The sequence below is a fragment of the Mobula hypostoma genome, chromosome 23 (genome assembly GCF_963921235.1).
Source record: "Mobula hypostoma chromosome 23, sMobHyp1.1, whole genome shotgun sequence".
NCBI classification, from domain to species: domain Eukaryota; kingdom Metazoa; phylum Chordata; class Chondrichthyes; order Myliobatiformes; family Myliobatidae; genus Mobula; species Mobula hypostoma.
In genome coordinates this window covers 56,129,836-56,142,071 of record NC_086119.1, presented here as the reverse complement: position 1 = coordinate 56,142,071, position 12,236 = coordinate 56,129,836, and the positions used below count along the sequence as shown (strand labels likewise).

Below are 12,236 nucleotides of genomic sequence, written 5' to 3'. Positions count from 1 at the left end.
AGCCTATCGGCACAGGGTGTCTGACCCTTCAAGGGAGGAGTTGTAAAGTTTGATGGCCACAGGCAGGAATGACTTCCTATGACGCTCTGTGCTGCATCTTGGAGGAATGAGTCTGAAACTTCCCATCAAAAAGTGCAATTAAGATCATCAATTCAGCACCCACTGAGTAGTTTTCAAATGATAACAGAGTATATAATGACAATAAAACAATTGTTGTGATCCCAGAACTGATTTGGAAGGTGCTCTCCACAGGTTAAAAATCCCCATGTGACTGGTTCTTTAAATGGCACCTCAGGTACAAGCAGCACTGAACAACTTGGATAGGCTGATATTAGGTAAAGAGTGCAACAAAAGGGCCTAATTTGTAAAGAAAAGTGCATCATTAAGTGCACAGCCAACTTGAACAAAACTACTTCACCTTGAGGAACTCCAACCGGAAGCATCAGCTGTAACTGCCAGAATGAAAGTCAGTACATTTAGACAGAGACGTAAAGTAAAGATTTTTTACTCCTCATGTATGTGAGGGATGTAAGAAATAAAGTCAATTCAATTCAGAACCCAAGCCTGGAGCATTCCTGTCTACAAATGATATGCTTTCATTCTCCTTACATCAAACAGCACTTATCAACTTTCTGGACATCTATGTTCTAGGGGGAAGTCATCATGGAGGAAAGAGACAAGGGTCTGAATGCCAGAGTTTTGAGTGCCGGCCACTGCTTCTTAAAATTGTAAAGCCAGGTACAATGGATGGAGATGACAAAAAGGCAGAACAACGTAATAGTTTTACATGAACCAGCCCATCACATCATTGCAGAGTACCACACCACGCAGAATTCCACTATTCAGGTACAGAAATGCCCCGCTTTTCGAACGTTCGCTTTACGACACCTCACTGTTACGAAAGACCTACATTAGTTACCTGTTTTCGCTAACAGAAGATGTTTTCACTGTTACAAAAAAAGGCAGCACAAGATAAAAAGCAGCGCGCGCCCCAAGCAGCCAAGCTCCTCCCCTCGATTCGGAAATGCATTCTCGGAGGCATTGCTTAAACACTTGCCTGTGAGCAGCCGTTTGCAAGACGAGGTCTTAGATATCGGAAAAGCCTAAAAGAGGTCGTAAGGATGCTACACTTAGCATAAAACTAAACATAACTAAGCCTTTCGATCATGGTGAACGAAGTAGGGACAAAGTGAGTTTGGCTTGTGGAAGTTGATGGAGATGATGTTGAAGAGGTTTTGGCATCTCATGACCAAGAACTGATAGATGAAGAGCTGATGCAATTGGAAGAGGAAAGGATAACAATCAAAACCAAATGCAGTAGTGATCGGACCGAAAGTGATGTCATCCAGGAACTGAACGTGAAGAAACTGCGTGAGATTTTTACTGCAATTATTGCAGAAAAGTACGACTTTAATTTTGAAAGGGTACGTAGGTTTAGAGTATATTTGCAAGATGGTTTGAGTGCTTACAAAGAACTGTATGATAAAAAAATCCGCAAGGCTAAGCAGTCAAGCGTATTGTCGCTTTTCAAGCCTTCCACATCAGCCACAGCAGACGACGAACCTCGACCTTCGACATCGAGGCAGGCAGACATAGAAGATGACCTGCCTACCCTGATGGAAACAGATGACGAGATGACACCCCAGTATCCCACCACCCCAACCCCCGGGCTGCGGGCACATGCCGATTCGTGGAGAATGCAGCAGTAGCCAGGAGGCACCCAGCACATCTTTAAGAAAAAAAGCCGAAATAAACAAGCTAATTAATTAGGTGCCACCCGGCACGTAAATGTCGGCCTAGATCAGAGGTGATTGCCGATTGCGTCACCTCTGATCTGGGCTGACATTTATGTGCCGGGCAGCACCTAATTAATTAGCTTGTTTATTTTGGCTTTTTTTCTTGAAGATGTGCTGGGTGCGCCCCGGCTACCGCTGCATCACTGCATGCTTCGCGGATCGGTATCGGCTCACTGCCCGGAGGGTGGGGGCCACTGCACCACCCCAACCTGCGACGACTCAGTCTAACACACCATCATCAGTGTGCTCGATATCTTCCCGATTCCCGTGATACTACACTACACGACGAGTGAAAACAACACACTGACTCAAGCAGGGTCGGGTTGAACTGTTTACTGTTTGAATCGGCGCACGCTTAAGTAACCCGCTCCCAGCAACCCCTGCTCTTTGCGAAGCGGAAATGACGTTGGCTTCTGGGCCGAGGTCTGTCCCGCACTCAGAGTCCTCTCAGTTGCCGCTGGCTGCGAGCTCGCTGGCAACTGCTGGAGCCGGTTCACTTGCTGCGTGGGCGAGCAGCCACATGACCCCCCCCCCCAAGAACCGGCGATAGGAGGTGCAAAGTCCGTAGCCTGCACACTCTCAGTTCTTTTAGGTGGCCGGCCTCGACGTCATGGGGGTGGTACCGCAACCAGGTGTTCAATGTCTAGATGCACCGATATGAGACGGTCAATGGTAAAAGTCTCATCCCGACTGCCGATGTCGAGAACGCAGGTCGCTCCATTATGGCGCACCACCTTTTAGGGTCCCTCGTATGGCCGCTGCAGGGGTGGTCTGTGTGTGCCTCGGCGAACGAAAACATACGAGCTCTGTTGTAGGTCCCTGGGCACGAAAGAGGGTGTTGTTCCGTGGTGGGACGTCGGGACTGGGGCAAGTGTTCCAAGCCGCTCCCGGAGTTGAGTTAGGACCCCAGCAGGTGTGTCCTCCGGGCCACAGGGTGCCGGCAGAAGCTCACCGGGAGCTGTGAGCGGACCACCGTCAACCAGTTCAGCCGATGATGCGGCCAGGTCCTCCTCGGGTGCCGTGCAGATACCAAGCAGCACCCAGGGGAGTTCATCCACCCAGTCTGGCTCTTGGAGGCATGCCATCAGGGCCGACTTCAAGTCCCTGTGGAAACGTTCCACCAGGCCATTAGACTGCGGGTGGTAAGCAGTCGTTCGGTGGAGCTGGGTTCCGAGTAGTTGCGCCAGTGCAGACCACAAAGCCGATGTGAACTTCGTACCCCTGTCTGAAGTGACGTGGGCTGGGAGTCCGAACCGTGCCACCCAGGTGGTAATCAGGGCCCTGGCGCATGTCTCCGTGGCAGTGTCAGCAAGTGGGACAGCTTCCGGCCACCTCGTGAACCTGTCCGCCACGGTGAACAGGTATCTCACTCCTCTCGAAACCGGCAGCGGGCCGACGATGTCCACGTGGACATGTGTCAGTTGGAAGGGTTGCAGTGGGGCCCTCACATGCCTCTGGATTTTGGAGGTTTGACAGTGCGTGCATGTCCTGGCCCAGTGCCCGACCTCTTTGCATACGCCGTGCCACACAAACCCGTCTGCGATCAGCCAGATGGAAGGGTGGGCAAAACCGTGCAAGGTGTCAAAAACGCGCCGCCTCCAAGTGATCGGGACAATGGGCCAAGGTTGCCCGGTGGACACATCGCAAAGGAGCTTCCTACCTTCAGGCCCAATGGGCACGTCTTCGAGGCGCAGTCCTGAGACTGCGGTTCAGTACGCCGGCATCTCTCTGTCCAGCCGTTGCGCCTCAGCTAATGCCACATAATCCACCCCCGGTGACAAAGAGTACACTGATTGGACGAAGGTTCGTGACAGCGCGTCTGCCACCACGTTGTTCTTCCCAGAGCTGTGCTTGATTGTGTTGGTAAACTCCAAGATGTACGACAGATGGCGTTGTTGGCGGCCCGACCATGGGTCTGACTCTTTGGTAAACGCGAAAGTGAGGGGCTTGTGGTCTGTGAAGACCATGAACTCTCTCCCTTCCAGGAAATACCTAAAGTGCCGGATGGCAAGGTACAGGGCCAGCAGCTCCCTGTCGAAAGCCCTGTACTTAAGTTCCGCTGGTTGTATGTGCCGGCTGAAGAAGGCGAGTGGCTTCCACTGGCCTTCGATGAGCTGCTCGAGCACGCCGCCAACTGCCACGTCGGAGGCATCCACAGTGAGGGCAGTGGGGACGTCGACCCAGGGGTGGACTAGGACCGTGGCGTTTGCTAGCGCGTTCTTGGCTTGTTCGAAAGCCGCCTTTGCCGCCTCTGTCCAGGTGACCTCTTTGATCTTGCCGGACATCAAGCCAAAAAAGGGCCACATGATCCGGGCCACTGAGGGCAGGAAACGGAGGTATAAGTTAACCATCCCAACAAATTCCTGCAGGTCTTTAACAGTGCTGGGCCTGGTGAACTGGCGGATGGCCTCAACTTTTGCCAGCAGAGGAGAGGCTCCATGGCGGTCGATCCGGTGTCCCCAGAAGTCGATGGGGGATAGGCCGAACTGGCACTTGGCGGGGTTGATCGCCAGGCCGTAGTCACTTAGGCGGCGGCAGAGCAGGCGTAGATGTGCTAGATGTTCCTGGCGGGAGCGGCTGGCGATAAGTATGTCATCCAGGTAGATGAACAGAAAGTCCAGACCTCGCCCCACTGCGTCCATCAAGTGCTGGAACATCTGCGCCGCGTTTTTGAGCCCGAACGGCATCCTGAGGAACTCGAACAGGCCAAAGGGGGTAATGACGGCCGTCTTGGGTACACCGTCCAGGGATCTGATGATACCCTCGGACCAGATCAATCTTCATAAAGATCAGCGCCCCGTGCAGGTTGGCCATAAAGTCCTGGATGTGTGGTATCAGATAGCGATCGGACGTGGTGGCGTCGTTCAGCCTCCGATAGTTGCCGGACGGTCTCCACCCTCCCACGGGCTTGGGCACCATATGGAGTGGGGAGGCCTACGGGCTGTCGGAACGCCGCAAAATCCCCACCTCCTCCATCTTTTTGAATTCCTCCTTCGCGAGGCGGAGCTTGTCGGGTGGTAGCCTGTGGGCCCGGGCATGAAGGAGAGGTCCCTGTGTGGGGATGTGGTGCAACACGCCGTGCTTGGGGTTTGTTGAGGAAAACTGCGGCGTGATGATAGATGGGAACTCCAGTAACGCTCTGGCAAACTCGTTGTTGGAATAAGTGACGGAGTCCAGGTGTGGGGCCGGTAACCTGGCCTCACCGAGGGACAAAGACTGGAACGTCTTCACATCAACCAATTGTCGCCCCTTCAAATCCACGAGCAGGCAGTGCATGCGGAGGAAGCCCACACCTAGCAATGGCTGCGACACTGCAGCCAGTGTAAATGTCCATGTAAAGCGGCTGGAACCGAACCACAAGGGGATGGTTCTTATGCTGCAGGTGCGGATGGTGCTGCTGTTGGCTGCCATAAGTTCCGGTCCTGTTCTTCTAGTTCGGGTATCGTGGCTCGAGGGGTGTAGGACAATGATTTCTGCCCCCGTGTCCACCAGGAATCTTAGCCTGGAGAGCTTGTCCCAAACGTAGAGGAGGCTATCACGGTGACCAGCCGCCGTAGCCATCAGCGACAGCTGGTCCTGGCGTTTCCCTGGAACAGGCATGGCGGTTGGCAGCGGCGGAACCCCACCTTCGATGATAAAAACACCAAGACTCAGAAGTGGTGCCGTCCCTTGGTGTGGGTGTACGGTGCTCCGCTGCTGGGGTGTGGGAGGGCTGGGCTTTCGGCTATGCCACAGCACTAATTCCGACGGTGGTTCCGCCAATTTGTTTGGCGCGCCAAAGCACGTCCGCACAGGCAGCTAACCTGCGCGGGTCCCTGAAGTCTTCATCTGCTAGCAGGAGGCAGATGTCTTCTGGCATTTGCTCCAAGAAGATCTGTTCAAACAGCAGGCAAGGCTTATGGCCATCTGCCAGTGTTAGCATGTCGCTCCTCAGGGCTGATGGTGCGTAGTCGCCCAGGCCGTCCTTATGTAGTAACCGCGCAGCCCGTTCACGGCAGGAGAGGTCAAACGTGCGGATTAACAGGGCCTTGAGTGCCTCGTACCTGTCTGTTGCTGGGGACTGATGCAGAAAGTTGGTAACGCGGCCCACTGTCTCCTGGTCGAGGGCACCCACCACATAGTAATACCTGGTGGCATCTGAGACAATTTGCCCAACCTGGAACTGGGCCTCCACTTGCTCAAACTAGACCAGGGGTTGGGTGGTCCAGAAGGTTGGCAGTTTAAGGGAAACTGCATTCTGCAGAGCCGAGTCATTCATGTTGGGTCCAAATGCCCGTTGGACTGTCGGGGTCACCAATGTAGTCGCGCTGATACGCGACGAGTGAAAACACTGACTCGAGCAGCGTCGGGTTGAACAGTTTACTGTTTGAATCGGCGCGCGCTTAAGTATCCCGCTCCCAGCAATCCCTGCTGTCTGCGGGTCAGAAGCGACGTCGGCTTCCGGACCGAGGTCTGCCCCGCACTCAGAGTCGTCTCGGTTGCCGCTGGCTGCGGGCTCGCCGGCAACTGCTGGAGCCGGTTCCCTTGCTGCGTGGGCGAGCCGCCACAGTACATACATTATTTCTACCTTATATAGGCTGTGTATTTTTATGTGTTATTTGGTACGATTTGGCAGCTTCATAGCTTAAAGGTTACTGGAGAGAGTGTTTCTGCCAAGAGCGCTTGCGTGAGATTTTTGCTACAGAGAACAGTGCAGGCAATGATTGTAGAGAAGTATTTCTACTTTATATAGGCTGTGTATTTATCATATCATTCCTGCTTTTACTATATGTTACTGTTATTTTAGGTTTTGTGTGTTATTTGGCATGATTTGGTAGGTTATTTTTGGGTCTGCGAACGCTCACAAATTTTTCCCATATAAATTAATGGTAATTGCTTCTTCAGTTTACGACATTCCGGCTTACAAACCGTTTCATAGGAATGCTCTACCTTCGGATGGCAGGGGAAACCTGTATGCAGGACCGAAACTGAAGATTGAAATAGATGTGGAACCAGGAACATGGGTGTTTGCTTTCAATGCAAGGGTCGTACATCAGTGGGTACAGCTAGATTACTGTATAAAAATGGGGTACACTGCTAGTGCCCACAGGTCTGTTCCTAAATAACTCTGGACTAAGGGTGGCAAGCTAATCACTATTACTGGGGCACAACAGGTTGGCACAGGTAAATTTAGCTATACCTCAGTGGGTAAGCACTGATGTGCTTGAGTGCTTTAACCATGAAAAAGAGTATAGTACTGATAAGAGTATAGACTGACTGTATAATGCCATGGTATTGTACCTGGGACACAAGTTAATCACTGCACCAGCTGGCAAAATAAACACTGGATACACAGGTCACTACAAAAACTAGCTGCTGTACAGATGCACACAGTATATAAATGTTCCCTCATTAAGCTAATAATGCAATGGTGGCCAGTGAAGAAACATGAACAGCTACCTGACACGTGAGTGGAAAATGTCTGCTACAGGTATACATGAACATCTAATTTTAAGGGGATGGGGGTGAAGTAAGTTTGTTTCTTGAATGGCTTGCTTTGTTTCTGTGGTGTCGTTGTTTGGAGCTTGCACATTCTTCCTGCGACCAGATGCTATAGCCCTCGCTCATCCCAAACATATGCTGGTTGAGAGGGTTAATTGGCTGCTGCATGTTAAATCTTGAGTAGGTAGCTACACAGGGAATTAAAGTTGAGTTGATGCTCATATGGAAAGAAATGATTACAGGGCAATAAGTGGGTAAATGGGACTACTGAGAAACTATTGATTTCATGGAAAAAATGCCCCCTTTGTCTTAACTAAGTACATGAATTTGCATTTGACTAAATTAAGAAAATGTTCATTACTCAGATTTCAGATTCCTCTCCAGAAAACTGGCAAACATATTGCACCGCCCCACTAACAAAATGAGACTCACAAATAAGTCTAACTGCTCAAATTCTCCTCATATGATAGTTTGTTAAATCTTCAATGCATTTCCTCTGGAGCAATGTTATCCTCAAGCCAATCAAAAGACAAACAAAACTGCACAGTGCTTACCAAGGCTCTTTCATGGACCTGGGCCCTTCAGCCCAACTTCGAACCATAGAACACTACACCACAGAAAGAGGCCTTTTGGCCCTTCTTGGCTGTGCTGAACCATTTTTCTGCCTAGTCCCACTGACCTGCACCCGGACCATATCCCTCCAAACACCTCTCATCCATGTACCTGTTCAAGTTTTTCTTAAATATTAAAAGTGAGCCCGCATCTACCACTTCATCTGGCAGCTCATTCCACACTCCCACCACTCTCTGTGTGAAGAAGCCCCCCCTAATGCTCCCTTTAAACTTTTCCCCCTTCACCCTTAAGCCATGACCTCTGTTTTTTTCCTCCCTCAGCCTCAGTGGAAAAAGCATGCTTGTATTCACTCTATCTATTCCCATCATAATTTTATAACCCTCTATCAAATCTCCCCTCATTCTTCTCCACTCCAGGGAATAAAGTTCTAACCTATTCAACCTTTCTCTGTAACTCAGTTTCTCAAGCCCCAGCAACATCCTTGTAAACCTTCTCTGCACTCTTTCAAACTTATTAATATCCTTCCTGTAATTTGGTGACCAAAACTGAACACAATATTCCAGATTCAGCATCATCAATGCCTTATACAACCTCATCATAACATTCCAGCTCTTATACTCAATACTATGATTAATAAAGGCCAATGTACTAAAAGCTCACTTTACGACCCTATCTACCTGTGACGCCACTTTTAGCGAATTTTGTATCTGCGTTCCCAGATCCCTCTGTTCTACTGCACTCCTCAGTGCCCTGCCATTTACCTTGTATGTCCTACCTTGGTTTGTCCTTCCAACGTGCAATACCTCACACTTGTCTGCATTAAACTCCATCTGCCATTTTTCAGCCCATTTTTCCAGCTGGTCCAAATCCCTCTGCAAGCTTTGAAAACCTTCCTCAGTGTCTACTACACCTCCAATCTTTGTATCATCAGCAAATTTGCTGATCCAATTTACCACATTATCATCCAGATCATTGATATAGATGACAAATAACAATGGACCCAGCACTGATCCCTGTGGCACACCACTAGTCACAGGCCTCCACTCAGAGAAGCAATCCTCCACTACCACTCTCTGGCTTCTTCCATTGAGCCAATGTCTAATTCAGTTTACTACCTCTCCATGTATACCTAGCGACTGAACCTTCCTAACTAACCTCCCATGCAGGACCTGTCAAAGGCCTTACTGAAATCCATGTAGACAGCATCCACTGCCTTCCCTTCATCCACTTTCCTGGTAACCTCCTCGAAAAACTCTAATAGATTGGTTAAACATGACCTACCACGCACAAAGCCCTGTTGACTCTCCCTAATAAGACCCTGTCTATCCAAATGCTTGTAGATCCTATCTCTTAGTACTCCTTCCAATAATTTACCTACTACCAACGTCAAACTTACCGGCCTATAAAATCCCGGATCACTTTTAGATCCTTTTTTAAACAACGGAACAACATTAGCTATCCTCCAATCCTCCGGCACCTCACCCGTAGATACCAACATCTTAAATATATCTGCCTGCAATTTCAACACTAGTCTCCTTCAAGGTCCGAGGGAAAACCGTATCAGGTCCTGGGGATTTATCTACTCTGATTTGCCTCAAGATGGCAAACACCTCCTCCTCTTCAATCTGTTTCTATGACCTCACTACTTGTTTGCCTTATTTCCATAGACTCCATGCCAGTTTCCTTAGTAATTACACACGCAAAAAACCCATGTAAGATCTCCCCCATTTCTTTTGGTTCCATACATAGCCGACCACTCTGATCTTCAAGAGGACCAATTTTATCCCTTACAATCCTTTTGCTCTTAATATACCTGTAGAGGCTCTTTGGATTATCCTTCACCTTGACTGCCAAAGCAACCTCATGTCTTCTTTTAGGCGTCCTAATTTCTTTCTTACGTTTTTTAGCGCTTTTTATACTCAAGTACCTTATTTGCTCCCTGTTTCCTATACATGTCATATATCTCTCTCTTCTTCTTTATAAGAGTTCCAATATCCCTTGAGAACCAAGGTTCCTTATTCTCTATCCTCCAGAGAAAGCAGGATCTCCCAGCGGCCGCACATTTTAATTCCCTGTCCCATTCTGATATGTCTATCCACGGCCTCCTCTACTGTAAAGATGAAGCCACACTCAGGTTGGAGGAACGACACCTTATATTCCGTCTGGGTAGCCTCCAGCCTGATGGCATGAACATTGACTTCTCAAACTTCCGCTGATGCCCCACCTCCCCCTCGTAGCCCATCTGTTATTTATTTATATACACACATTCTTTCTCTCTCTCCTTTTTCTCCCTCTGTCCCTCTCACTATACCCCTTGCCCATCCTCTGGGGCTTTTTTCCCCTCCCCCTTTTCTTTCTCCCTAGACCTCCTGTCCCATGATCCTCCCATATCCCTTTTGCCAATCAACTTCCCAGCTCTTGGCTCCATCCCTCCTCCTCCTGTCTTCTCCTATCATTTCGGATCTCCCCCTCCCACTTTCAAATCTCTTACTAGCTCTTCTTTCAGTTAGTCCTGACGAAGGGTCTCAGCCCGAAACGTCGACTGTACCTCTTCCTAAAGATGCTGCCTGGCCTGCTGCATTCACCAGCAACTTTTATGTATGTTCCTTATTCTTATTCACTTTGCCTTTAATCCTGACAGGGACATACAAACTCTGCACTCTCAACATTTCTCCTTTGAAGGCCTCCCACTTACCAATCACATCCTTGCCAGAGAACAACCTGTCCCAATCCACGCTTTTTAGATCCTTTCTCGTTTCTTCAAATTTGGCCTTTTTCCAGTTTAGAACCTCAACCCGAGGACCAGATCTATCTTTATCCATGATCAAGTTGAAACTAATGGTGTTATGATCACTGGAACCAAAGTGCTCCCCTATACACACTTCCATCACCTGTTCTAACTCATTTTCTAATAGGAGATCTAATATTCCATCGTCTCTAGTTGGTACCTCTATATATTGACTTCGAAAACTTTCCCGAATACATTTTACAAATTCTAACCCGTCTAGACCTTTAACATCATGGGAGTCCCAATCAATATGTGGAAAATTAAAGTCCCCTACTTTCACAACTTTATGTTTCCTGCATTTTCTTCCTCTTATTCCCTAGGTAATCAGGAATAAACATACTATAAGCAACGCTGGTGTTCAGAGCTTATTAGCAGGAGCATAATTATCCTGAATTTCCTAATTATTATTGCTATGAAATGTGTAAAGGAGATAGTACATGTAGGATTCAACAGCAAATAATGGCAAAAGGTCTCAACTAGATAAAGGACAGAGAGCAGGCTAAGTGTACACAGATGGAATCTGCTCATCAAGGTGGCTTTCTACACTAATTGCTATTGCCTACATATCCTACTAAACTTTTCCTATCAAAAATTTAGCTAAACATATTTACTTGGATACACAAATATTTCTGAAAGCAAAGCGAGATTTTTACAATATCACAGTTTAAGTGGTAAAGATTTGTGCACCTCACATGCACTTTTACACATGAGCTATTCAAAGACAGCTTCAATAACCAGAAGTGCTGATAGAAGTCAATGGTCAAAAGAACCATGGAAAGTCCTGAAAGTCTGAAAGGCATGCACTCCAACAGCATGATTTACAGATCTTAGACGTCAGTGAACCATCTTCTTTCCCTTGAATCCACCCTTTTCCTTTCTCTCTCCTCCCCCAGACTCCCATTTTATGTATATTTCAACTAATTCTGCCTTCTGTCTTTGCAGAGACGAAATCTAATCACCCGCCTCCCCCGCTCTGTTGCAACACTGCCCCTTTACCCCAACCCCTCGGTTTTCGCTCTCAACTCAGGTTTCTAGTTAACTTAAGTCACCTGCTTGTCTGTCCCCAACCCAATCTCCCTCCATCCTTCACTACAACCCACGTCTCTCCCTCTCTCTAAAATAGCAAACCACCTCACTATGCCACCGTCCCGGTCACCCCGGTGCGCGCCTGGGCCTTTCCATCTGTTAGTACGCGAAACGGAGAAGCTTCAGTTACCTGCAGGGCTGGAGCCTACGGAAGGAGCCAAGCAACGGCCGGAGCCGCGCTGCATCCGCTGCCGCCGCCGCCCCTCCACCAACGTTACCGCGGCGGAAACCAGCTAGCAACTACGCCCCTCCGTCAGCCCGCCGCCCGATCCTGACCAGCGCCTGCGCACCTCCGTCAGCCCGTCGGCCGATCCTGACCAGCGCCTGCGCACCTCCGTCTGCCCGCCACCCGATCCTGACCAGCGCCTGCGCACCTCCGTCAGCCCACCACCCACTCCTCCAATCACACATGCGCGCTCGGCAGAGACCACCTCTCCCTGTTGCAATACGCATGCGCTAGGTTGCACGCGGTTTTGGCGCCGCGACGCCAGGGCTTGTTCGGTACCGGCAGA

At 49.3% G+C, this 12,236-nt stretch overlaps 1 protein-coding gene across 10 annotated transcripts in view; it reads right to left on the bottom strand.

Moving 5' to 3' along the window:
• The window catches only part of specc1la (sperm antigen with calponin homology and coiled-coil domains 1-like a), a 282,720-nt gene extending 270,707 nt beyond the window's left edge, over positions 1-12,013 (bottom strand). For all 10 annotated transcript variants that reach the window (XM_063031671.1, XM_063031670.1, XM_063031672.1 and 7 more), the window contains exon 1: positions 11,855-12,013. The gene's annotated coding sequence lies outside the window, so the exon portion shown is untranslated. The remainder of the gene's footprint in view (positions 1-11,854) is intronic.
• Between the last annotated feature and the right edge of the window lie 223 nt (positions 12,014-12,236).